Source organism: Anomaloglossus baeobatrachus, unplaced genomic scaffold (genome assembly GCF_048569485.1).
Source record: "Anomaloglossus baeobatrachus isolate aAnoBae1 unplaced genomic scaffold, aAnoBae1.hap1 Scaffold_245, whole genome shotgun sequence".
Lineage (NCBI taxonomy): Eukaryota > Metazoa > Chordata > Amphibia > Anura > Aromobatidae > Anomaloglossus > Anomaloglossus baeobatrachus.
The window spans coordinates 276,667-304,151 of NW_027442066.1; the positions used below are offsets into that span (position 1 = coordinate 276,667).

The 27,485-nt window shown below is 40.1% G+C and overlaps 2 long non-coding RNA genes across 2 annotated transcripts; both read left to right on the forward strand.

Annotated features, from left to right (window-relative positions):
- Positions 1-19,983: 19,983 nt before the first annotated feature.
- Positions 19,984-20,914, forward strand: LOC142262380 (uncharacterized). Its single transcript, XR_012729778.1, has 4 exons — positions 19,984-20,152; positions 20,512-20,581; positions 20,676-20,770; positions 20,862-20,914. It is a non-coding gene; the product is annotated as an uncharacterized LOC142262380 (long non-coding RNA).
- Positions 20,915-21,030: 116 nt separating this feature from the next.
- Positions 21,031-21,572, forward strand: LOC142262381 (uncharacterized). Its single transcript, XR_012729779.1, has 3 exons — positions 21,031-21,134; positions 21,249-21,349; positions 21,447-21,572. It is a non-coding gene; the product is annotated as an uncharacterized LOC142262381 (long non-coding RNA).
- Positions 21,573-27,485: the final 5,913 nt, after the last annotated feature.

The following is a 27,485-nucleotide window of genomic DNA, read 5'->3' on the forward strand; positions in this document are numbered from 1 at the left end:
TATTTTATTAAATATCATCTCCACCAAACAGGACAAGCTTGCATCTGTTATAGTTTTGGAGAAAAATGTGTTCATTTCATGTATGCGCGAAATGCCTTAAAAATGGCTTTAAAATGGATTTGGAGCATGGAGACGATTATCTCGGGATTGCAAGATAACCAAACAAAACTTTTAGTGGATTTCTACTTATTTTATTAAATATCATCTCCACCAAACAGGACAAGCTTGCATCTGTTATAGTTTTGGAGAAAAATGTGTTCATTTCATGTATGCGCGAAATGCCTTAAAAATGGCTTTAAAATGGATTTGGAGCATGGAGACGATTATCTCGGGATTGCAAGATAACCAAACAAAACTTTTAGTGGATTTCTACTTATTTTTATTAAATATCATCTCCACCAAACAGGACAAGCTTGCATCTGTTATAGTTTTGGAGAAAAATGTGTTCATTTCATGTATGCGCGAAATGCCTTAAAAATGGCTTTAAAATGGATTTGGAGCATGGAGACGATTATCTCGGGATTGCAAGATAACCAAACAAAACTTTTAGTGGATTTCTACTTATTTTATTAAATATCATCTCCACCAAACAGGACAAGCTTGCATCTGTTATAGTTTTGGAGAAAAATGTGTTCATTTCATGTATGCGCGAAATGCCTTAAAAATGGCTTTAAAATGGATTTGGAGCATGGAGACGATTATCTCGGGATTGCAAGATAACCAAACAAAACTTTTAGTGGATTTCTACTTATTTTATTAAATATCATCTCCACCAAACAGGACAAGCTTGCATCTGTTATAGTTTTGGAGAAAAATGTGTTCATTTCATGTATGCGCGAAATGCCTTAAAAATGGCTTTAAAATGGATTTGGAGCATGGAGACGATTATCTCGGGATTGCAAGATAACCAAACAAAACTTTTACTGGATTTCTACTTATTTTATTAAATATCATCTCCACCAAACAGGACAAGCTTGCATCTGTTATAGTTTTGGAGAAAAATGTGTTCATTTCATGTATGCGCGAAATGCCTTAAAAATGGCTTTAAAATAGATTTGGAGCATGGAGACGATTATCTCGGGATTGCAAGATAACCAAACAAAACTTTTAGTGGATTTCTACTTATTTTATTAAATATCATCTCCACCAAACAGGACAAGCTTGCATCTGTTATAGTTTTGGAGAAAAATGTGTTCATTTCATGTATGCGCGAAATGCCTTAAAAATGGCTTTAAAATGGATTTGGAGCATGGAGACGATTATCTCGGGATTGCAAGATAACCAAACAAAACTTTTAGTGGATTTCTACTTATTTTATTAAATATCATCTCCACCAAACAGGACAAGCTTGCATCTGTTATAGTTTTGGAGAAAAATGTGTTCATTTCATGTATGCGCGAAATGCCTTAAAAATGGCTTTAAAATGGATTTGGAGCATGGAGACGATTATCTCGGGATTGCAAGATAACCAAACAAAACTTTTAGTGGATTTCTACTTATTTTATTAAATATCATCTCCACCAAACAGGACAAGCTTGCATCTGTTATAGTTTTGGAGAAAAATGTGTTCATTTCATGTATGCGCGAAATGCCTTAAAAATGGCTTTAAAATGGATTTGGAGCATGGAGACGATTATCTCGGGATTGCAAGATAACCAAACAAAACTTTTAGTGGATTTCTACTTATTTTATTAAATATCATCTCCACCAAACAGGACAAGCTTGCATCTGTTATAGTTTTGGAGAAAAATGTGTTCATTTCATGTATGCGCGAAATGCCTTAAAAATGGCTTTAAAATGGATTTGGAGCATGGAGACGATTATCTCGGGATTGCAAGATAACCAAACAAAACTTTTAGTGGATTTCTACTTATTTTATTAAATATCATCTCCACCAAACAGGACAAGCTTGCATCTGTTATAGTTTTGGAGAAAAATGTGTTCATTTCATGTATGCGCGAAATGCCTTAAAAATGGCTTTAAAATGGATTTGGAGCATGGAGACGATTATCTCGGGATTGCAAGATAACCAAACAAAACTTTTAGTGGATTTCTACTTATTTTATTAAATATCATCTCCACCAAACAGGACAAGCTTGCATCTGTTATAGTTTTGGAGAAAAATGTGTTCATTTCATGTATGCGCGAAATGCCTTAAAAATGGCTTTAAAATGGATTTGGAGCATGGAGACGATTATCTCGGGATTGCAAGATAACCAAACAAAACTTTTAGTGGATTTCTACTTATTTTATTAAATATCATCTCCACCAAACAGGACAAGCTTGCATCTGTTATAGTTTTGGAGAAAAATGTGTTCATTTCATGTATGCGCGAAATGCCTTAAAAATGGCTTTAAAATGGATTTGGAGCATGGAGACGATTATCTCGGGATTGCAAGATAACCAAACAAAACTTTTAGTGGATTTCTACTTATTTTATTAAATATCATCTCCACCAAACAGGACAAGCTTGCATCTGTTATAGTTTTGGAGAAAAATGTGTTCATTTCATGTATGCGCGAAATGCCTTAAAAATGGCTTTAAAATGGATTTGGAGCATGGAGACGATTATCTCGGGATTGCAAGATAACCAAACAAAACTTTTAGTGGATTTCTACTTATTTTTTTAAATATCATCTCCACCAAACAGGACAAGCTTGCATCTGTTATAGTTTTGGAGAAAAATGTGTTCATTTCATGTATGCGCGAAATGCCTTAAAAATGGCTTTAAAATGGATTTGGAGCATGGAGACGATTATCTCGGGATTGCAAGATAACCAAACAAAACTTTTAGTGGATTTCTACTTATTTTATTAAATATCATCTCCACCAAACAGGACAAGCTTGCATCTGTTATAGTTTTGGAGAAAAATGTGTTCATTTCATGTATGCGCGAAATGCCTTAAAAATGGCTTTAAAATGGATTTGGAGCATGGAGACGATTATCTCGGGATTGCAAGATAACCAAACAAAACTTTTAGTGGATTTCTACTTATTTTATTAAATATCATCTCCACCAAACAGGACAAGCTTGCATCTGTTATAGTTTTGGAGAAAAATGTGTTCATTTCATGTATGCGCGAAATGCCTTAAAAATGGCTTTAAAATGGATTTGGAGCATGGAGACGATTATCTCGGGATTGCAAGATAACCAAACAAAACTTTTAGTGGATTTCTACTTATTTTATTAAATATCATCTCCACCAAACAGGACAAGCTTGCATCTGTTATAGTTTTGGAGAAAAATGTGTTCATTTCATGTATGCGCGAAATGCCTTAAAAATGGCTTTAAAATGGATTTGGAGCATGGAGACGATTATCTCGGGATTGCAAGATAACCAAACAAAACTTTTAGTGGATTTCTACTTATTTTATTAAATATCATCTCCACCAAACAGGACAAGCTTGCATCTGTTATAGTTTTGGAGAAAAATGTGTTCATTTCATGTATGCGCGAAATGCCTTAAAAATGGCTTTAAAATGGATTTGGAGCATGGAGACGATTATCTCGGGATTGCAAGATAACCAAACAAAACTTTTAGTGGATTTCTACTTATTTTATTAAATATCATCTCCACCAAACAGGACAAGCTTGCATCTGTTATAGTTTTGGAGAAAAATGTGTTCATTTCATGTATGCGCGAAATGCCTTAAAAATGGCTTTAAAATGGATTTGGAGCATGGAGACGATTATCTCGGGATTGCAAGATAACCAAACAAAACTTTTAGTGGATTTCTACTTATTTTATTAAATATCATCTCCACCAAACAGGACAAGCTTGCATCTGTTATAGTTTTGGAGAAAAATGTGTTCATTTCATGTATGCGCGAAATGCCTTAAAAATGGCTTTAAAATGGATTTGGAGCATGGAGACGATTATCTCGGGATTGCAAGATAACCAAACAAAACTTTTAGTGGATTTCTACTTATTTTATTAAATATCATCTCCACCAAACAGGACAAGCTTGCATCTGTTATAGTTTTGGAGAAAAATGTGTTCATTTCATGTATGCGCGAAATGCCTTAAAAATGGCTTTAAAATGGATTTGGAGCATGGAGACGATTATCTCGGGATTGCAAGATAACCAAACAAAACTTTTAGTGGATTTCTACTTATTTTATTAAATATCATCTCCACCAAACAGGACAAGCTTGCATCTGTTATAGTTTTGGAGAAAAATGTGTTCATTTCATGTATGCGCGAAATGCCTTAAAAATGGCTTTAAAATGGATTTGGAGCATGGAGACGATTATCTCGGGATTGCAAGATAACCAAACAAAACTTTTAGTGGATTTCTACTTATTTTATTAAATATCATCTCCACCAAACAGGACAAGCTTGCATCTGTTATAGTTTTGGAGAAAAATGTGTTCATTTCATGTATGCGCGAAATGCCTTAAAAATGGCTTTAAAATGGATTTGGAGCATGGAGACGATTATCTCGGGATTGCAAGATAACCAAACAAAACTTTTAGTGGATTTCTACTTATTTTATTAAATATCATCTCCACCAAACAGGACAAGCTTGCATCTGTTATAGTTTTGGAGAAAAATGTGTTCATTTCATGTATGCGCGAAATGCCTTAAAAATGGCTTTAAAATGGATTTGGAGCATGGAGACGATTATCTCGGGATTGCAAGATAACCAAACAAAACTTTTAGTGGATTTCTACTTATTTTATTAAATATCATCTCCACCAAACAGGACAAGCTTGCATCTGTTATAGTTTTGGAGAAAAATGTGTTCATTTCATGTATGCGCGAAATGCCTTAAAAATGGCTTTAAAATGGATTTGGAGCCTGGAGACGATTATCTCGGGATTGCAAGATAACCAAACAAAACTTTTAGTGGATTTCTACTTATTTTATTAAATATCATCTCCACCAAACAGGACAAGCTTGCATCTGTTATAGTTTTGGAGAAAAATGTGTTCATTTCATGTATGCGCGAAATGCCTTAAAAATGGCTTTAAAATGGATTTGGAGCATGGAGACGATTATCTCGGGATTGCAAGATAACCAAACAAAACTTTTAGTGGATTTCTACTTATTTTATTAAATATCATCTCCACCAAACAGGACAAGCTTGCATCTGTTATAGTTTTGGAGAAAAATGTGTTCATTTCATGTATGCGCGAAATGCCTTAAAAATGGCTTTAAAATGGATTTGGAGCATGGAGACGATTATCTCGGGATTGCAAGATAACCAAACAAAACTTTTAGTGGATTTCTACTTATTTTATTAAATATCATCTCCACCAAACAGGACAAGCTTGCATCTGTTATAGTTTTGGAGAAAAATGTGTTCATTTCATGTATGCGCGAAATGCCTTAAAAATGGCTTTAAAATGGATTTGGAGCATGGAGACGATTATCTCGGGATTGCAAGATAACCAAACAAAACTTTTAGTGGATTTCTACTTATTTTATTAAATATCATCTCCACCAAACAGGACAAGCTTGCATCTGTTATAGTTTTGGAGAAAAATGTGTTCATTTCATGTATGCGCGAAATGCCTTAAAAATGGCTTTAAAATGGATTTGGAGCATGGAGACGATTATCTCGGGATTGCAAGATAACCAAACAAAACCTTTAGTGGATTTCTACTTATTTTATTAAATATCATCTCCACCAAACAGGACAAGCTTGCATCTGTTATAGTTTTGGAGAAAAATGTGTTCATTTCATGTATGCGCGAAATGCCTTAAAAATGGCTTTAAAATGGATTTGGAGCATGGAGACGATTATCTCGGGATTGCAAGATAACCAAACAAAACTTTTAGTGGATTTCTACTTATTTTATTAAATATCATCTCCACCAAACAGGACAAGCTTGCATCTGTTATAGTTTTGGAGAAAAATGTGTTCATTTCATGTATGCGCGAAATGCCTTAAAAATGGCTTTAAAATGGATTTGGAGCATGGAGACGATTATCTCGGGATTGCAAGATAACCAAACAAAACTTTTAGTGGATTTCTACTTATTTTATTAAATATCATCTCCACCAAACAGGACAAGCTTGCATCTGTTATAGTTTTGGAGAAAAATGTGTTCATTTCATGTATGCGCGAAATGCCTTAAAAATGGCTTTAAAATGGATTTGGAGCATGGAGACGATTATCTCGGGATTGCAAGATAACCAAACAAAACTTTTAGTGGATTTCTACTTATTTTATTAAATATCATCTCCACCAAACAGGACAAGCTTGCATCTGTTATAGTTTTGGAGAAAAATGTGTTCATTTCATGTATGCGCGAAATGCCTTAAAAATGGCTTTAAAATGGATTTGGAGCATGGAGACGATTATCTCGGGATTGCAAGATAACCAAACAAAACTTTTAGTGGATTTCTACTTATTTTATTAAATATCATCTCCACCAAACAGGACAAGCTTGCATCTGTTATAGTTTTGGAGAAAAATGTGTTCATTTCATGTATGCGCGAAATGCCTTAAAAATGGCTTTAAAATGGATTTGGAGCATGGAGACGATTATCTCGGGATTGCAAGATAACTAGTGATGAGCGAGCATGCTTGTCACTACTCGGTACTCGCACGAGTATCACTGTACTCGGGCTGCTCGGCGGGGACCGAGTAATCTCGCAATACTCGTGCTTTACTCGTGGTCTTCATTTCTGCATGTTGGCGCTCTTTTGAGAGCCAGCCCTCATGCAGGGATTGGCTGGCAGACCACTGCAATGCCACAGCCCTGTTAGTTGTGGAATTGCAGTGATTGGCCGGCCTGCACAGCGTCACCGAGCCTTTATATCGGCCGGCGCGCTGTGCTCTGCTCACAGCTATTCTGACAGTGAGTGTAGGGAGAGTGTCGCTGATTCAGGGAAAGCTTTGCGGCCCTTTATAGCTTTTTCAGTTGCAGGGCTGCAAACAGTGTGACCAAAAGTCCTTCTCAGGACTATTCTAGTTGTATACAGGCAGGCAGGGTATAGCCAGGTCGGAGTACAGTAGCAGAGTCCTTCTCAGGACTATTGTTGCTATATACAGGCAGGGTATAGCCAGGTCTGAATACAGGCTAGTGACCAAAAGAGTCCTTGTCAGGACTATTGTAGCAGTATACAGGCAGGCAGGCAGGCAGGGTAGTGGTGACCGTATACCAGCCTTCATATCTGGGGCTGGTGTACACAGTGTAAAACAGTCCAGATAGTGTCTGACTTGTCTGTACTGTAATTGTCGCTCCCCAAAAAAACCTGTTAGTAGGTTATTATTGCGTCCGTGCTTGGTTTTTAAAACCGCACGTGTGTGCCTGTTGGTGGCAGCGTACAGGTGCACTGGTGTGCGTTTACCAAACTATTATATAACGCACAAGTGTAGTGTATAATACACGTCAGTCAGCAGTGGCTGATAGTGTCAGAGTTCTTAATTTTTGCTCCTAAAACCTGTGTTAGGTTATTATTGCGTCCGTGCTTGGTTTTTAAAACCGCACGTGTGTGCCTGTTGGTGGCAGCGTACAGGTGCACTGGTGTGCGTTTACCAAACTATTATATAACGCACAAGTGTAGTGTATAATACACGTCAGTCAGCAGTGGCTGATAGTGTCAGAGTTCTTAATTTTTGCTCCTAAAACCTGTGTTAGGTTATTATTGCGTCCGTGCTTGGTTTTTAAAACCGCACGTGTGTGCCTGTTGGTGGCAGCGTACAGGTGCACTGGTGTGCGTTTACCAAACTATTATATAACGCACAAGTGTAGTGTATAATACACGTCAGTCAGCAGTGGCTGATAGTGTCAGAGTTCTTAATTTTTGCTCCTAAAACCTGTGTTAGGTTATTATTGCGTCCGTGCTTGGTTTTTAAAACCGCACGTGTGTGCCTGTTGGTGGCAGCGTACAGGTGCACTGGTGTGCGTTTACCAAACTATTATATAACGCACAAGTGTAGTGTATAATACACGTCAGTCAGCAGTGGCTGATAGTGTCAGAGTTCTTAATTTTTGCTCCTAAAACCTGTGTTAGGTTATTATTGCGTCCGTGCTTGGTTTTTAAAACCGCACGTGTGTGCCTGTTGGTGGCAGCGTACAGGTGCACTGGTGTGCAATTTCCAGAAACTTTGATATAACGCACAAGTAGTGAATATACACGTCAGCAGTGCACAGCATTGCAAAATGCGCAAGGGCATTGGCAAGGAACAAGGAAGTGGACGTGATGGTGGTGCAGGCAGAGGCCGAGGTCGTGGGCAAGCTCTAATTTCGCCACAACAAAGGGCCACATCTAGTCGCTCGCACGTCCTGTCCCAAATTCTTGGGGACCGCAGCAGTACACCGCTCTTGAACCAAGACCAGTGTCAACAGGTTGTTAGTTGGATAGCGGATAATGCTTCCAGTCAGATTGGCACCACCACAAACACTCTGTCTTCCACACGGTCAAGTGTCAGTAGCCGTGATACTGCACCGCACATTTCTGAACCTGATCCTCCTTCCTACCACCAGGCTGAGTACACGTCCTCCTCGGACATTAATGATCCCACACTTGGACACTCGGAAGAGCTGTTCACGTTTCCATTCACACATTCTGGCCTCTCGCCAGCTCATATTGAAGTGGGTCATGAGGAGATCGTCTGTACAGATAGCCAAATATTTGAGCAGCCACGTTCTCACGAAGTTGGCAACGTGTCTCAACAAGTGGTGGACGATGATGAGACACAATTGTCAGCAAGTCAGGAGGAGGAGCAGGGTGCGGAAGAGGAAGACGACGTGGTGGATGATCCAGTAACTGACCCAACCTGGCAGGAGGATATGCAGAGCGAGGACAGCAGTGCACAGGGGGAGGGAGGCGTAGCATCACAACAGGCAGTAAGAAGCAGGGTGGTGGCCCCAGGCAGAAGTCAGGCAACCGTTCCCCGTAACAACACGACGACACAAGGTGCCTGTACAAATGTTAGGTCTTCACGAGTCTGGCAGTTTTTTAAGTTGGATCCAGATGATTCAAAAAAGGCCATTTGCAACACCTGCCGTGCCAGCATCAGCAGGGGTACCAAAACTAGCAGCCTGACCACCACCAGCATGATCAGGCACATGTCAGCCAAGCACCCGACTTTGTGGGAAGTACAACAGAGTCGAGGAGCAGTGCTTGCTGATGTCACTGCTACGTCTTCGCTGGTTGTGCATGCGAGCCAATCCTCTGTCCATGCTGCCTGCGAACAAGCCTCCTCCACTCCTGCATCTGCAGTTACCTACGCAGAAAGAACACCATCATCAAGCACGTCCTTGTCCCAGCGCAGCGTTCAGTTATCCATTCAGCAAACCTTTGAACGCAGGCGCAAATACACTGCCAACACCCCACATGCCACAGTTCTAAATGCTAACATTTCGCGACTGCTTGCGCTGGAAATGTTGCCTTTTAGGCTGGTGGAGACAGAAGCATTCCGTGACCTGATGGCGGCAGCTGTCCCACGTTACTCGGTCCCCAGCCGCCACTATTTCTCCCGGTGTGCCGTCCCCGCGTTGCATAACCACGTGTCACAAAACATCACACGTGCCCTGAACAACGCTGTTTCACCCAAAGTCCACCTAACCACAGACACGTGGACAAGTGCTTGTGGGCAAGGCCGCTACATCTCGTTGACGGCACACTGGGTTAATATTGTGGAAGCTGGGACCCAGTCTGAGCGAGGGACGGAACACGTCCTTCCCACACCAAGGTTTGCAGGCCCTACCTCAGTCAGTGTTTCACCCACACTCTACAGCTCCGGAATGTCATGCTCTTCAGCCTCCTCCTCCTCCTGCGCATCCTCATCCACTGTGCCCTCCACACCAGTCACAAGCTGGAAGCACTGCAGCACTGCCTCGGCGAAGCGGCAACAGGCTGTGCTGAAGCTAATCTGCATAGGTGACAAACCCCACAATGCAGAAGAGCTGTGGACAGCTCTGAAACAGCAGGCAGATCACTGGCTCACACCTCTGAACCTAAAGCCAGGAAAGGTCGTTTGTGACAATGGCCGGAACCTGGTGGCGGCTTTGAGGCGAGGCCAGCTGACACATGTTCCATGCGTGGCCCATGTGCTCAACCTCGTGGTTCAGCGGTTTATAAAGTCATACCCAGAGCTGTCTGATCTGCTGGTAAAAGTTCGCCGCCTGTCTGCACATTTTCGAAAGTCACCTACTGCTTCAGCCGGCCTTGCCGGCTTTCAGCGCCGTTTGCATCTTCCGGCTCACAGACTGGTGTGTGATGTCCCCACGCGTTGGAATTCAACTCTGCACATGTTGGTCAGGATATGTGAGCAGAAGAGGGCAGTTGTTGAGTACCTGCATCACCTAAGCCGTCGGGAAATGGGTCAAACTCCACACATAACACCTGAGGAGTGGAGATGGATGTCAGACCTATGTACCATCCTCCAAAACTTTGAGGACTCCACCAAGATGGTGAGTGGTGATGACGCCATTATTAGCGTCACCATACCGCTACTCTGCCTTCTAAAACGGTCCCTGCTGAAAAACAAACATGATGCATTGCAGGCGGAGCGCGATGAGTTGCAGCAAGAAACAGTAGTGGGTGTGGGTGATAACACACAGCCCAGCCTCGTCTCATCACAACGTGCAGTGGAGGACTATGACGAGGAGGAGGATGAAGACATGGAGCAACTCTCCGGCCAAATTGAGGATATGACATGCACACCAGTCATATCCTCGATTCAGCGTGGCTGGCCAGAGGACAGGGTAGATGAGGAGGAGGAGGAGGAGGAGGAGGAGGAGGACAGCATGTTCAGTCATCTTGTTGGTCAGGCTACTGAAGTCCTGGCTGTTAAGAGTCTGGCGCACATGGCTGACTTTATGGTAAGCTGCCTGTCTCGTGACCCTCGCGTTAAGAACATCTTGGCCGACAATCATTACTGGTTGGTAACACTGTTAGACCCACGCTACAAGGAGAACTTTTTGTCTCTTATTCCCGTGGATGAGAGGTCAACCAAAATGCAGCAGTTTCGGAAGGCCATACTCACGGAAGTAGGCAAAGCATTCCCCTCACAAAACGCTAGCGGCATAGGTCAGGAATCAGTGGACAACCGAGGCGTACAGCCGAGAGAGGCACAAGTCCAATCCGCCAGAGGTAGGGGAACAGTCTTTAAGATGTGGGACAGTTTTCTCAGCCCCTCACGTACCACAGCCCCTGAGGTGCGGGGTAGTGCCACAAGAAATCCTAAGTTTGCCCAGATGCTGAAGGAGTACCTTGCAGATCGAACAACTGTACTCCGACATTCCTCTGTGCCTTACAATTATTGGGTATCCAAGCTGGACACGTGGCATGAATTGGCTCTCTACGCCTTGGAAGTCCTGGCCTGCCCTGCTGCTAGCGTTTTGTCAGAGCGTGTTTTTAGTGCCGCAGGTGGAATCATTACAGATAAACGCACCCGCCTGTCAACTGAAAATGCTGACAGGCTGACTCTGATAAAGATGAACAAGGGTTGGATTGGGCCAGACTTCACCACACCACCAGCAAATGAGAGCGGAATTTAAAGTTTGCCATGTACCTCCACTCACCCATGGGTACACTTCTCGACTTTGGATAATCGCTGGACTGCTCCTCCTTCTCCTCATGCGCCATCATGATGACCGTTACAATAGTTAGGTCTTTGTTTCAGGTATACCCCCAGTGGTAAATTTTTTCGCCCATTCTTTGCAGAATGGACATTACAACGACAGGAGACCCGCTCCTTTGCAATGGGAACAATGTTTTGAGGCCCTCATGCACGTCTCTACCCAGGGACAACGTGTAGCCTCCCAATTTTTGGCTGCCCTGCCTAAGGGCTATACTATAATACACCCACTTCCTTAAAATGGACACTTAATGTTTTGAGGCCCTCATGCACGTCTCTACCCAGGGACAATGTGGAGCCTCCCAATTTTTGGCTGCCCTGGCAAAGGGCTATACTGAAATAGACCCACTTCCTTACAATGGGCACTTCAGGTTTAAAGGCCATCATGCACGTCTCTATCCAGGGACAATGTGGAGCCTCCCAATTTTTGGCTGCCCTGGCAAAGGGCTATACTGAAATAGACCCACTTCCTTACAATGGGCACTTCAGGTTTAAAGGCCATCATGCACGTCTCTATCCAGGGACAATGTGGAGCCTCCCAATTTTTGGCTGCCCTGCCTAAGGGCTATACTGAAATACACCCACTTCCTTAAAATGGACACTTAATGTTTTGAGGCCCTCATGCACGTCTCTACCCAGGGACAATGTGGAGCCTCCCAATTTTTGGCTGCCCTGGCAAAGGGCTATACTGAAATAGACCCACTTCCTTACAATGGGCACTTCAGGTTTAAAGGCCATCATGCACGTCTCTACCCAGGGACAATGTGGAGCCTCCCAATTTTTGGCTGCCCTGCCTAAGGGCTATACTATAATACACCCACTTCCTGACAATGGACACTTAATGTTTTGAGGCCCTCATGCACGTCTCTACCCAGGGACAATGTGGAGCCTCCCAATTTTTGGCTGCCCTGGCAAAGGGCTATACTGAAATAGACCCACTTCCTTACAATGGGCACTTCAGGTTTAAAGGCCATCATGCACGTCTCTATCCAGGGACAATGTGGAGCCTCCCAATTTTTGGCTGCCCTGGCAAAGGGCTATACTGAAATAGACCCACTTCCTTACAATGGGCACTTCAGGTTTAAAGGCCATCATGCACGTCTCTATCCAGGGACAATGTGGAGCCTCCCAATTTTTGGCTGCCCTGCCTAAGGGCTATACTGAAATACACCCACTTCCTTAAAATGGACACTTAATGTTTTGAGGCCCTCATGCACGTCTCTACCCAGGGACAATGTGGAGCCTCCCAATTTTTGGCTGCCCTGGCAAAGGGCTATACTGAAATAGACCCACTTCCTTACAATGGGCACTTCAGGTTTAAAGGCCATCATGCACGTCTCTACCCAGGGACAATGTGGAGCCTCCCAATTTTTGGCTGCCCTGCCTAAGGGCTATACTATAATACACCCACTTCCTGACAATGGACACTTAATGTTTTGAGGCCCTCATGCACGTCTCTACCCAGGGACAATGTGGAGCCTCCCAATTTTTGGCTGCCCTGGCAAAGGGCTATACTGAAATAGACCCACTTCCTTACAATGGGCACTTCAGGTTTAAAGGCCATCATGCACGTCTCTATCCAGGGACAATGTGGAGCCTCCCAATTTTTGGCTGCCCTGCCTAAGGGCTATACTGAAATACACCCACTTCCTTAAAATGGACACTTAATGTTTTGAGGCCCTCATGCACGTCTCTACCCAGGGACAATGTGGAGCCTCCCAATTTTTGGCTGCCCTGGCAAAGGGCTATACTGAAATAGACCCACTTCCTTACAATGGGCACTTCAGGTTTAAAGGCCATCATGCACGTCTCTACCCAGGGACAATGTGGAGCCTCCCAATTTTTGGCTGCCCTGCCTAAGGGCTATACTATAATACACCCACTTCCTGACAATGGACACTTAATGTTTTGAGGCCCTCATGCACGTCTGTATGCAGGGGCATTGGTGAACCTCACAATTTAGGACTGCCCTGGCAAAGGAAAATACTACAAAGACTCACTTCCTCAAAATGGGCACATTAGACTCAAGAGGCCTTCATGTACGTCTCTTCTCAGGGACATCGGAGTGCCACACAATGTTTTCACGTAAAATCTTTCATGTATTGATCTCAAAAAGTAACATACACCAGCTCTATCTCACTATTGGGTATGTGCCCTTAACATTTCCGCCATGAAAAATCATTTTGGGGTCATTTTGGAAGGTTTTCTGGTGAGTCCGTAAAAATGGCGTAAAACGCGGACAAAATTGTTCACAGCTGTGACTTTTGAGTGATAAATGCTTCAAGGGGTCTTCCCCATGCTGTTGCCATGTCATTTGAGCACTCTTCTGAGACTTTTGTGACATTTTTAGGGTTTCTCCATGCTGCCGGGAGGTCATTTCACAAAAATACTCGGGTCTCCCATAGGATAACATTGGGCTCGTTGCTCGGGCCGAGTACACGAGTATCTTGGGAGGCTCGGCCCGAGCTTCGAGCACCCGAGCTTTTTAGTACTCGCTCATCACTAAAGATAACCAAACAAAACTTTTAGTGGATTTCTACTTATTTTATTAAATATCATCTCCACCAAACAGGACAAGCTTGCATCTGTTATAGTTTTGGAGAAAAATGTGTTCATTTCATGTATGCGCGAAATGCCTTAAAAATGGCTTTAAAATGGATTTGGAGCATGGAGACGATTATCTCGGGATTGCAAGATAACCAAACAAAACTTTTAGTGGATTTCTACTTATTTTATTAAATATCATCTCCACCAAACAGGACAAGCTTGCATCTGTTATAGTTTTGGAGAAAAATGTGTTCATTTCATGTATGCGCGAAATGCCTTAAAAATGGCTTTAAAATGGATTTGGAGCATGGAGACGATTATCTCGGGATTGCAAGATAACCAAACAAAACTTTTAGTGGATTTCTACTTATTTTATTAAATATCATCTCCACCAAACAGGACAAGCTTGCATCTGTTATAGTTTTGGAGAAAAATGTGTTCATTTCATGTATGCGCGAAATGCCTTAAAAATGGCTTTAAAATGGATTTGGAGCATGGAGACGATTATCTCGGGATTGCAAGATAACCAAACAAAACTTTTAGTGGATTTCTACTTATTTTATTAAATATCATCTCCACCAAACAGGACAAGCTTGCATCTGTTATAGTTTTGGAGAAAAATGTGTTCATTTCATGTATGCGCGAAATGCCTTAAAAATGGCTTTAAAATGGATTTGGAGCATGGAGACGATTATCTCGGGATTGCAAGATAACCAAACAAAACTTTTAGTGGATTTCTACTTATTTTATTAAATATCATCTCCACCAAACAGGACAAGCTTGCATCTGTTATAGTTTTGGAGAAAAATGTGTTCATTTCATGTATGCGCGAAATGCCTTAAAAAAGGCTTTAAAATGGATTTGGAGCATGGAGACGATTATCTCGGGATTGCAAGATAACCAAACAAAACTTTTAGTGGATTTCTACTTATTTTATTAAATATCATCTCCACCAAACAGGACAAGCTTGCATCTGTTATAGTTTTGGAGAAAAATGTGTTCATTTCATGTATGCACGAAATGCCTTAAAAATGGCTTTAAAATGGATTTGGAGCATGGAGACGATTATCTCGGGATTGCAAGATAACCAAACAAAACTTTTAGTGGATTTCTACTTATTTTATTAAATATCATCTCCACCAAACAGGACAAGCTTGCATCTGTTATAGTTTTGGAGAAAAATGTGTTCATTTCATGTATGCGCGAAATGCCTTAAAAATGGCTTTAAAATGGATTTGGAGCATGGAGACGATTATCTCGGGATTGCAAGATAACCAAACAAAACTTTTAGTGGATTTCTACTTATTTTATTAAATATCATCTCCACCAAACAGGACAAGCTTGCATCTGTTATAGTTTTGGAGAAAAATGTGTTCATTTCATGTATGCGCGAAATGCCTTAAAAATGGCTTTAAAATGGATTTGGAGCATGGAGACGATTATCTCGGGATTGCAAGATAACCAAACAAAACTTTTAGTGGATTTCTACTTATTTTATTAAATATCATCTCCACCAAACAGGACAAGCTTGCATCTGTTATAGTTTTGGAGAAAAATGTGTTCATTTCATGTATGCGCGAAATGCCTTAAAAATGGCTTTAAAATGGATTTGGAGCATGGAGACGATTATCTCGGGATTGCAAGATAACCAAACAAAACTTTTAGTGGATTTCTACTTATTTTATTAAATATCATCTCCACCAAACAGGACAAGCTTGCATCTGTTATAGTTTTGGAGAAAAATGTGTTCATTTCATGTATGCGCGAAATGCCTTAAAAATGGCTTTAAAATGGATTTGGAGCATGGAGACGATTATCTCGGGATTGCAAGATAACCAAACAAAACTTTTAGTGGATTTCTACTTATTTTATTAAATATCATCTCCACCAAACAGGACAAGCTTGCATCTGTTATAGTTTTGGAGAAAAATGTGTTCATTTCATGTATGCGCGAAATGCCTTAAAAATGGCTTTAAAATGGATTTGGAGCATGGAGACGATTATCTCGGGATTGCAAGATAACCAAACAAAACTTTTAGTGGATTTCTACTTATTTTATTAAATATCATCTCCACCAAACAGGACAAGCTTGCATCTGTTATAGTTTTGGAGAAAAATGTGTTCATTTCATGTATGCGCGAAATGCCTTAAAAATGGCTTTAAAATGGATTTGGAGCATGGAGACGATTATCTCGGGATTGCAAGATAACCAAACAAAACTTTTAGTGGATTTCTACTTATTTTATTAAATATCATCTCCACCAAACAGGACAAGCTTGCATCTGTTATAGTTTTGGAGAAAAATGTGTTCATTTCATGTATGCGCGAAATGCCTTAAAAATGGCTTTAAAATGGATTTGGAGCATGGAGACGATTATCTCGGGATTGCAAGATAACCAAACAAAACTTTTAGTGGATTTCTACTTATTTTATTAAATATCATCTCCACCAAACAGGACAAGCTTGCATCTGTTATAGTTTTGGAGAAAAATGTGTTCATTTCATGTATGCGCGAAATGCCTTAAAAATGGCTTTAAAATGGATTTGGAGCATGGAGACGATTATCTCGGGATTGCAAGATAACCAAACAAAACTTTTAGTGGATTTCTACTTATTTTATTAAATATCATCTCCACCAAACAGGACAAGCTTGCATCTGTTATAGTTTTGGAGAAAAATGTGTTCATTTCATGTATGCGCGAAATGCCTTAAAAATGGCTTTAAAATGGATTTGGAGCATGGAGACGATTATCTCGGGATTGCAAGATAACCAAACAAAACTTTTAGTGGATTTCTACTTATTTTATTAAATATCATCTCCACCAAACAGGACAAGCTTGCATCTGTTATAGTTTTGGAGAAAAATGTGTTCATTTCATGTATGCGCGAAATGCCTTAAAAATGGCTTTAAAATGGATTTGGAGCATGGAGACGATTATCTCGGGATTGCAAGATAACCAAACAAAACTTTTAGTGGATTTCTACTTATTTTATTAAATATCATCTCCACCAAACAGGACAAGCTTGCATCTGTTATAGTTTTGGAGAAAAATGTGTTCATTTCATGTATGCGCGAAATGCCTTAAAAATGGCTTTAAAATGGATTTGGAGCATGGAGACGATTATCTCGGGATTGCAAGATAACCAAACAAAACGTTTAGTGGATTTCTACTTATTTTATTAAATATCATCTCCACCAAACAGGACAAGCTTGCATCTGTTATAGTTTTGGAGAAAAATGTGTTCATTTCATGTATGCGCGAAATGCCTTAAAAATGGCTTTAAAATGGATTTGGAGCATGGAGACGATTATCTCGGGATTGCAAGATAACCAAACAAAACTTTTAGTGGATTTCTACTTATTTTATTAAATATCATCTCCACCAAACAGGACAAGCTTGCATCTGTTATAGTTTTGGAGAAAAATGTGTTCATTTCATGTATGCGCGAAATGCCTTAAAAATGGCTTTAAAATGGATTTGGAGCATGGAGACGATTATCTCGGGATTGCAAGATAACCAAACAAAACTTTTAGTGGATTTCTACTTATTTTATTAAATATCATCTCCACCAAACAGGACAAGCTTGCATCTGTTATAGTTTTGGAGAAAAATGTGTTCATTTCATGTATGCGCGAAATGCCTTAAAAATGGCTTTAAAATGGATTTGGAGCATGGAGACGATTATCTCGGGATTGCAAGATAACCAAACAAAACTTTTAGTGGATTTCTACTTATTTTATTAAATATCATCTCCACCAAACAGGACAAGCTTGCATCTGTTATAGTTTTGGAGAAAAATGTGTTCATTTCATGTATGCGCGAAATGCCTTAAAAATGGCTTTAAAATGGATTTGGAGCATGGAGACGATTATCTCGGGATTGCAAGATAACCAAACAAAACTTTTAGTGGATTTCTACTTATTTTATTAAATATCATCTCCACCAAACAGGACAAGCTTGCATCTGTTATAGTTTTGGAGAAAAATGTGTTCATTTCATGTATGCGCGAAATGCCTTAAAAATGGCTTTAAAATGGATTTGGAGCATGGAGACGATTATCTCGGGATTGCAAGATAACCAAACAAAACTTTTAGTGGATTTCTACTTATTTTATTAAATATCATCTCCACCAAACAGGACAAGCTTGCATCTGTTATAGTTTTGGAGAAAAATGTGTTCATTTCATGTATGCGCGAAATGCCTTAAAAATGGCTTTAAAATGGATTTGGAGCATGGAGACGATTATCTCGGGATTGCAAGATAACCAAACAAAACTTTTAGTGGATTTCTACTTATTTTATTAAATATCATCTCCACCAAACAGGACAAGCTTGCATCTGTTATAGTTTTGGAGAAAAATGTGTTCATTTCATGTATGCGCGAAATGCCTTAAAAATGGCTTTAAAATGGATTTGGAGCATGGAGACGATTATCTCGGGATTGCAAGATAACCAAACAAAACTTTTAGTGGATTTCTACTTATTTTATTAAATATCATCTCCACCAAACAGGACAAGCTTGCATCTGTTATAGTTTTGGAGAAAAATGTGTTCATTTCATGTATGCGCGAAATGCCTTAAAAATGGCTTTAAAATGGATTTGGAGCATGGAGACGATTATCTCGGGATTGCAAGATAACCAAACAAAACTTTTAGTGGATTTCTACTTATTTTATTAAATATCATCTCCACCAAACAGGACAAGCTTGCATCTGTTATAGTTTTGGAGAAAAATGTGTTCATTTCATGTATGCGCGAAATGCCTTAAAAATGGCTTTAAAATGGATTTGGAGCATGGAGACGATTATCTCGGGATTGCAAGATAACCAAACAAAACTTTTAGTGGATTTCTACTTATTTTATTAAATATCATCTCCACCAAACAGGACAAGCTTGCATCTGTTATAGTTTTGGAGAAAAATGTGTTCATTTCATGTATGCGCGAAATGCCTTAAAAATGGCTTTAAAATAGATTTGGAGCATGGAGACGATTATCTCGGGATTGCAAGATAACCAAACAAAACTTTTAGTGGATTTCTACTTATTTTATTAAGTATCATCTCCACCAAACAGGACAAGCTTGCATCTGTTATAGTTTTGGAGAAAAATGTGTTCATTTCATGTATGCGCGAAATGCCTTAAAAATGGCTTTAAAATGGATTTGGAGCATGGAGACGATTATCTCGGGATTGCAAGATAACCAAACAAAACTTTTAGTGGATTTCTACTTATTTTATTAAATATCATCTCCACCAAACAGGACAAGCTTGCATCTGTTATAGTTTTGGAGAAAAATGTGTTCATTTCATGTATGCGCGAAATGCCTTAAAAATGGCTTTAAAATGGATTTGGAGCATGGAGACGATTATCTGCGTCTGATCCATCAAGTAATACTGTACATATATTCCGTGATACTAGTGCTTATGGAACGGTATGGAATGCAATTATGCGCTCCATAATCATGATCTCCGCCCCTATATGACATGACCCCGCCCAGACGTAGAAGGCTATGCGCTCCACTGGTTGGGGTCCAGAACATCCTCTAGTACCGCCCCTGGCAAGTCACCTGACTCACATAGTATATGACGCATAGCGATATATGTATCGCAATGCGTACCGTGTGCACACCATATCATACACTCCAGTAAAGCACACCGGCAGGTCACTTAACCTATGAATATGCAGGTTATTGCGATGCTGTTTACATATACGATCTAGTACATCCCTCAGCACCGCCCCCGGCCAGTCACCTGACCTGCTATGCATGTGACACACAGGGATACATCACTTCCGGCCGACGATGCCTCGGCACATAGCGATGCGTCACTTCCGGCCAACGGGGCACTTCCGGTTGGCGGGCGGGACCTTTTATCCTGCCCGGAAAAGGTTTAAATACCTTATCCGGGAGTGGGGAATCGGACAGGAACAATCAGACGTGGTGGTCTCCCGGACATCCTCCCCTTGCATCCTCCCTGGCATCTATTGGACCGTGGGCTCCCAGCGTACATAGAGTGTTTCCACTCGGGACTGACAGTCCTTGCTGGTTGAGCCCATAGGATGGTAAGTGATCTGCCTGCATAAGATTCATTTTCATACAAATTTTCAGGGCTTTATGAGTATAGATAATAATCCTGTCCCTAGTTTGTATGGGACAGGACCCTATATAACTACAAAATAACTCCAAACCCAGTGTTCAGGCCCATTATGCAATTCATTTCTCATGCTCCCTGTCTGGCAATGTCTATGGGACTTGTGAGGTAAACACACTGTCATCAATGTATGTACTGAGCACTATGATGTGAGTTTATCTATAAGACATACATAATATGTACTGGAGTATGCACTGTGCCCCTTGTACCTGTATCACTGGATTCCAAGAATACGATATATTATTATTATCATCATTTTTTCTGTTACAGGGTATATATACTCGGGGTCTACAGGTAGCCATAATCCCATGACAGACCTCCCTTCTTTGCCTCCTTACAGGTAGACCTAGCACTTGTACCACTGTATCTTAATTTATGCATGTATTGAGCATTATTCAGAGAGCCTAATTGTATGATGTAATAATTGGTTACAGGAGATAAGAATATACCTTACACACGGTCCGAACGCAGGCGACTAGGGACCTTTGCACCCGTTTGTCCACATCCATATATGAACTGTTCCCTACAGGTAAAATGCCCTGCCATTTTTTTGCTTCTCACAGAGCTGTGTGGGTGAGATTTATGAGAACATCCAGTAATGTAGTATACCTTTCCTATAGGAAAAAATCAGTGATCAGCCACATCTGGAGGAGCTGTATTCTCCAAATCCTATAGATTATTTTGTCTGACTGCCCGACAAAAGGTATTTGCTACCCAGTTCATGTAGAATCTGATAGATGAAATATAGGTTCATACTTATCCTATATCTGTTCACAGGAGCTATATTTTGACCTAGAAACTCAGTGACAACCTGAACATCAGGAATGGATCTAACTTCCTGGCTACAATAGACAAATCCGCTATACCTGTACTTTCATCCCCGGAGAGTCAAGGTAAAAGATAGATAGCCTTATGCCGACAAGACCCTTCCCAACTCTATCATGAGTATGAGTTATGATACATTATGCATCACACAGTGGATATTCATTGCATTCTTTGATATACAGGCACTATCCGATGGGAAGTTGCAATCACTATTTGGTTTGGAGATAGTCTCCCTGGCATCTTTTAAGAACACAAGTACTCTATCACAGGGATCTACTACCTTGTAAGTTATCTTGAGGGCTATGACCTCATAAAGATTGCAGTCTAAAGAATATTTATATTAATACCCATTTACTTATTTATGCATCATTTATCTGCAGGTGTCATTCTTTCCAAGGAGTGATTCCTCCATTTTTCCCCTGATGATCCCCTATACAGCGTTAGGGGGGTGAAACGCGTCGGGAGAGCTAGGAGATCCACAAGCTAAGTGGCATCCTAGACTCTAATCTAACCTTCCAGTATTGTCAAACTAGGGAAATCTATGTAACAGTAGAACCCTGGACACCTAACGCCTATTGTCTCTGTTGTCTATGGTTCTGTATATATTTGTACTACATGTTAATCACGTTTATTTGGTGGTGGTAACCCCCGCTAGAGATGAGCAAGGACGGCGAGTCTGACTATGCTAACTTAGGCTCATTTAAGTGAAGTAAGCTAACTTATGAGGGAGAGTCACAGCACATACTAAGCAGTATCATTCTGACAGTGACGAATCTATACCCCTAACTCACCTAGCCACATGGTCTGGGGCTGTCCCTAGGCGAGGGCACTGTTTGTCTGACACCTGCACTTGCACCTGATTTTTTTGTTTTATGTTTCTATGCCTATTTATGAGTAGAACAAAATGTTTGTTCTGTTTTAACTAATAATAATAAACGATTTTTAAGAGTAGATCTAATAGTGGTGTATTGCAAGATAACCAAACAAAACTTTTAGTGGATTTCTACTTATTTTATTAAATATCATCTCCACCAAACAGGACAAGCTTGCATCTGTTATAGTTTTGGAGAAAAATGTGTTCATTTCATGTATGCGCGAAATGCCTTAAAAATGGCTTTAAAATGGATTTGGAGCATGGAGACGATTATCTCGGGATTGCAAGATAACCAAACAAAACTTTTAGTGGATTTCTACTTATTTTATTAAATATCATCTCCACCAAACAGGACAAGCTTGCATCTGTTATAGTTTTGGAGAAAAATGTGTTCATTTCATGTATGCGCGAAATGCCTTAAAAATGGCTTTAAAATGGATTTGGAGCATGGAGACGATTATCTCGGGATTGCAAGATAACCAAACAAAACTTTTAGTGGATTTCTACTTATTTTATTAAATATCATCTCCACCAAACAGGACAAGCTTGCATCTGTTATAGTTTTGGAGAAAAATGTGTTCATTTCATGTATGCGCGAAATGCCTTAAAAATGGCTTTAAAATGGATTTGGAGCATGGAGACGATTATCTCGGGATTGCAAGATAACCAAACAAAACTTTTAGTGGATTTCTACTTATTTTATTAAATATCATCTCCACCAAACAGGACAAGCTTGCATCTGTTATCGTTTTGGAGAAAAATGTGTTCATTTCATGTATGCGTGAAATGCCTTAAAAATGGCTTTAAAATGGATTTGGAGCATGGAGACGATTATCTCGGGATTGCAAGATAACCAAACAAAACTTTTAGTGGATTTCTACTTATTTTATTAAATATCATCTCCACCAAACAGGACAAGCTTGCATCTGTTATAGTTTTGGAGAAAAATGTGTTCATTTCATGTATGCGCGAAATGCCTTAAAAATGGCTTTAAAATGGATTTGGAGCATGGAGACGATTATCTCGGGATTGCAAGATAACCAAACAAAACTTTTAGTGGATTTCTACTTATTTTATTAAATATCATCTCCACCAAACAGGACAAGCTTGCATCTGTTATAGTTTTGGAGAAAAATGTGTTCATTTCATGTATGCGCGAAATGCCTTAAAAATGGCTTTAAAATGGATTTGGAGCATGGAGACGATTATCTCGGGATTGCAAGATAACCAAACAAAACTTTTAGTGGATTTCTACTTATTTTATTAAATATCATCTCCACCAAACAGGACAAGCTTGCATCTGTTATAGTTTTGGAGAAAAATGTGTTCATTTCATGTATGCGCGAAATGCCTTAAAAATGGCTTTAAAATGGATTTGGAGCATGGAGACGATTATCTCGGGATTGCAAGATAACCAAACAAAACTTTTAGTGGATTTCTACTTATTTTATTAAATATCATCTCCACCAAACAGGACAAGCTTGCATCTGTTATCGTTTTGGAGAAAAATGTGTTCATTTCATGTATGCGCGAAATGCCTTAAAAATGGCTTTAAAATGGATTTGGAGCATGGAGACGATTATCTCGGGATTGCAAGATAACCAAACAAAACTTTTAGTGGATTTCTACTTATTTTATTAAATATCATCTCCACCAAACAGGACAAGCTTGCATCTGTTATAGTTTTGGAGAAAAATGTGTTCATTTCATGTATGCGCGAAATGCCTTAAAAATGGCTTTAAAATGGATTTGGAGCATGGAGACGATTATCTCGGGATTGCAAGATAACCAAACAAAACTTTTAGTGGATTTCTACTTATTTTATTAAATATCATCTCCACCAAACAGGACAAGCTTGCATCTGTTATAGTTTTGGAGAAAAATGTGTTCATTTCATGTATGCGCGAAATGCCTTAAAAATGGCTTTAAAATGGATTTGGAGCATGGAGACGATTATCTCGGGATTGCAAGATAACCAAACAAAACTTTTAGTGGATTTCTACTTATTTTATTAAATATCATCTCCACCAAACAGGACAAGCTTGCATCTGTTATCGTTTTGGAGAAAAATGTGTTCATTTCATGTATGCGCGAAATGCCTTAAAAATGGCTTTAAAATGGATTTGGAGCATGGAGACGATTATCTCGGGATTGCAAGATAACCAAACAAAACTTTTAGTGGATTTCTACTTATTTTATTAAATATCATCTCCACCAAACAGGACAAGCTTGCATCTGTTATAGTTTTGGAGAAAAATGTGTTCATTTCATGTATGCGCGAAATGCCTTAAAAATGGCTTTAAAATGGATTTGGAGCATGGAGACAATTATCTCGGGATTGCAAGATAACCAAACAAAACTTTTAGTGGATTTCTACTTATTTTATTAAATATCATCTCCACCAAACAGGACAAGCTTGCATCTGTTATAGTTTTGGAGAAAAATGTGTTCATTTCATGTATGCGCGAAATGCCTTAAAAATGGCTTTAAAATGGATTTGGAGCATGGAGACGATTATCTCGGGATTGCAAGATAACCAAACAAAACTTTTAGTGGATTTCTACTTATTTTATTAAATATCATCTCCACCAAACAGGACAAGCTTGCATCTGTTATCGTTTTGGAGAAAAATGTGTTCATTTCATGTATGCGTGAAATGCCTTAAAAATGGCTTTAAAATGGATTTGGAGCATGGAGACGATTATCTCGGGATTGCAAGATAACCAAACAAAACTTTTAGTGGATTTCTACTTATTTTATTAAATATCATCTCCACCAAACAGGACAAGCTTGCATCTGTTATAGTTTTGGAGAAAAATGTGTTCATTTCATGTATGCGCGAAATGCCTTAAAAATGGCTTTAAAATGGATTTGGAGCATGGAGACGATTATCTCGGGATTGCAAGATAACCAAACAAAACTTTTAGTGGATTTCTACTTATTTTATTAAATATCATCTCCACCAAACAGGACAAGCTTGCATCTGTTATAGTTTTGGAGAAAAATGTGTTCATTTCATGTATGCGCGAAATGCCTTAAAAATGGCTTTAAAATGGATTTGGAGCATGGAGACGATTATCTCGGGATTGCAAGATAACCAAACAAAACTTTTAGTGGATTTCTACTTATTTTATTAAATATCATCTCCACCAAACAGGACAAGCTTGCATCTGTTATCGTTTTGGAGAAAAATGTGTTCATTTCATGTATGCGTGAAATGCCTTAAAAATGGCTTTAAAATGGATTTGGAGCATGGAGACGATTATCTCGGGATTGCAAGATAACCAAACAAAACTTTTAGTGGATTTCTACTTATTTTATTAAATATCATCTCCACCAAACAGGACAAGCTTGCATCTGTTATAGTTTTGGAGAAAAATGTGTTCATTTCATGTATGCGCGAAATGCCTTAAAAATGGCTTTAAAATGGATTTGGAGCATGGAGACGATTATCTCGGGATTGCAAGATAACCAAACAAAACTTTTAGTGGATTTCTACTTATTTTATTAAATATCATCTCCACCAAACAGGACAAGCTTGCATCTGTTATAGTTTTGGAGAAAAATGTGTTCATTTCATGTATGCGCGAAATGCCTTAAAAATGGCTTTAAAATGGATTTGGAGCATGGAGACGATTATCTCGGGATTGCAAGATAACCAAACAAAACTTTTAGTGGATTTCTACTTATTTAATTATATATATAGGAAACACACAGCCGACCTGAAACCCTAGTCACCTAGGACCCTGAAGCCGGGACCGAAACCAGCGGCCTAGCTAATTAAATGATTGAGGGCAGGATTATAGGTCCTATCCCACCTAAAGTCCCTCAAAGAAGACAACAGCCCACTGATAGGGATAAGGCCACCGCCAGGGCCCTTAGATCCCACGGGCCAGCGCCTGCGGGCACGGCTCCTTAGGCCATATCCAGCCGGGAGCGGACTCCTGAGTTCCAGACCAGGCAGTCCACCATACACAAAAACAAGTGCAGAGTAAAGGACAGCGACCACCAGCCTGGGTGGGGGACCTGAATGCAACCGGCCGGGGCGGCAGGCCACCAGCACCTTTGGTTTACCGAAAGACTCGTGTGATTCATTTACTGTGAGTAACCAAACATCCCCCTGCTTGCTCAGGCGCGCCGGCCCTTGCCATCTCCATACCCTGCACAAAGACACTGGGCCCCGGGGCAATCATCCCTACACACGGAGGGGTTAACATCCAGCTGCCACTACATCTCTCCCGGGTATCCCATAACGGCAGCGGTGGTGTCCCACCTCACCACACACCGTTGGTGGCGTCACAAACTTAATACGGCCTAGCCCATACATCTACATTCCTCCTTTTATTCGACATGTCCGCGAGACCCCCGGGTCGAGCCACTCTCTTAGAAGGTCTGGATCCGACCAACGGCGGCTGCTGGCACAGGGGCAGCACAAAAGCATTTTTGTGGGTTCGGATATTCAGAAACCCATGAATGAAGGATGACGTGTTTTAAACAATAATGAAAACTGTTGAAAAAAGGGCTTGGGACTCTTTGAAAGAAGCAATAAATACGTTTCTAGGTAACAACAAAGAATCAAAATTTAAGTCCATCGTGGAGAACATGCTGAAACGTTTCAAAGCCTTGGGTTGTCTAATGAATTTGAAGTTACATTTTTTACATTCCTATTTGGACTACTTGTCTGAAAACCTTGGTGCTGGTGGGAAGAACATGAAGGTTTTCATCGGAATATCAAGGAGATGGAACGACGATACCAAAGTAAATGAAACGTGAACATGATTGCCGGATGCTTCACAGAGAAGATCCACAGGCCTTCTATAAGAGAAAAGGGGGATTTAGAGAAAAGGAAAAAGTGCAAGAATAAATTTCTAATAAAGTTGCAGAATGACTGTACAATAAATAAATGTATTTTATATATAAAATTGTGAATATTTTTGGTTACAATAAGTATTTTTCTTGTTCATGTCACTTGTATGTAACTTCACACATGGATTGTACAAAATCAATATTTGATGGTTAAAAAAAAATATTTATTTTTTTTTTAAATCAGGACATTAGAAAACATAATAATCAGTCACTGGATTTGAAGTTTCATAAACCAAAATTTTACATAGCTGTGTAATTTGTCGGGCACCCACCGACAATAGAATAGCGCCAGATTTAGGAAGCTGGCTGAGGTCTGCAAAGTCTGTAGCCAGGTGACAAAATTGTCCAACCTGGGTTTCTTCCTTAAGTAGTCTCTGGTATGATGATATGGCATAATCCTGGCAGCCGGAGTCGAAATCCCTAGATTGCGGTTATGATCTCCAATCGGAATTGGAGCCCCTAGATTGAAGCCATGTAGCCAAGTGATCCTCTAGTTGAAGCCAAAGTCCCTAGACCGAGTCCACAAGGCATCAAGCTGCATGGATAATGTTCATTTAAATGATGTGGATAGAAAGACTGAAGATATCTACATGTAGTCTGAAATCCATCATGAATCAATACTATTTTACACAGTCATAAGCAGCCCATGGGCATTCACCTGCATTCAAACCAATAACAG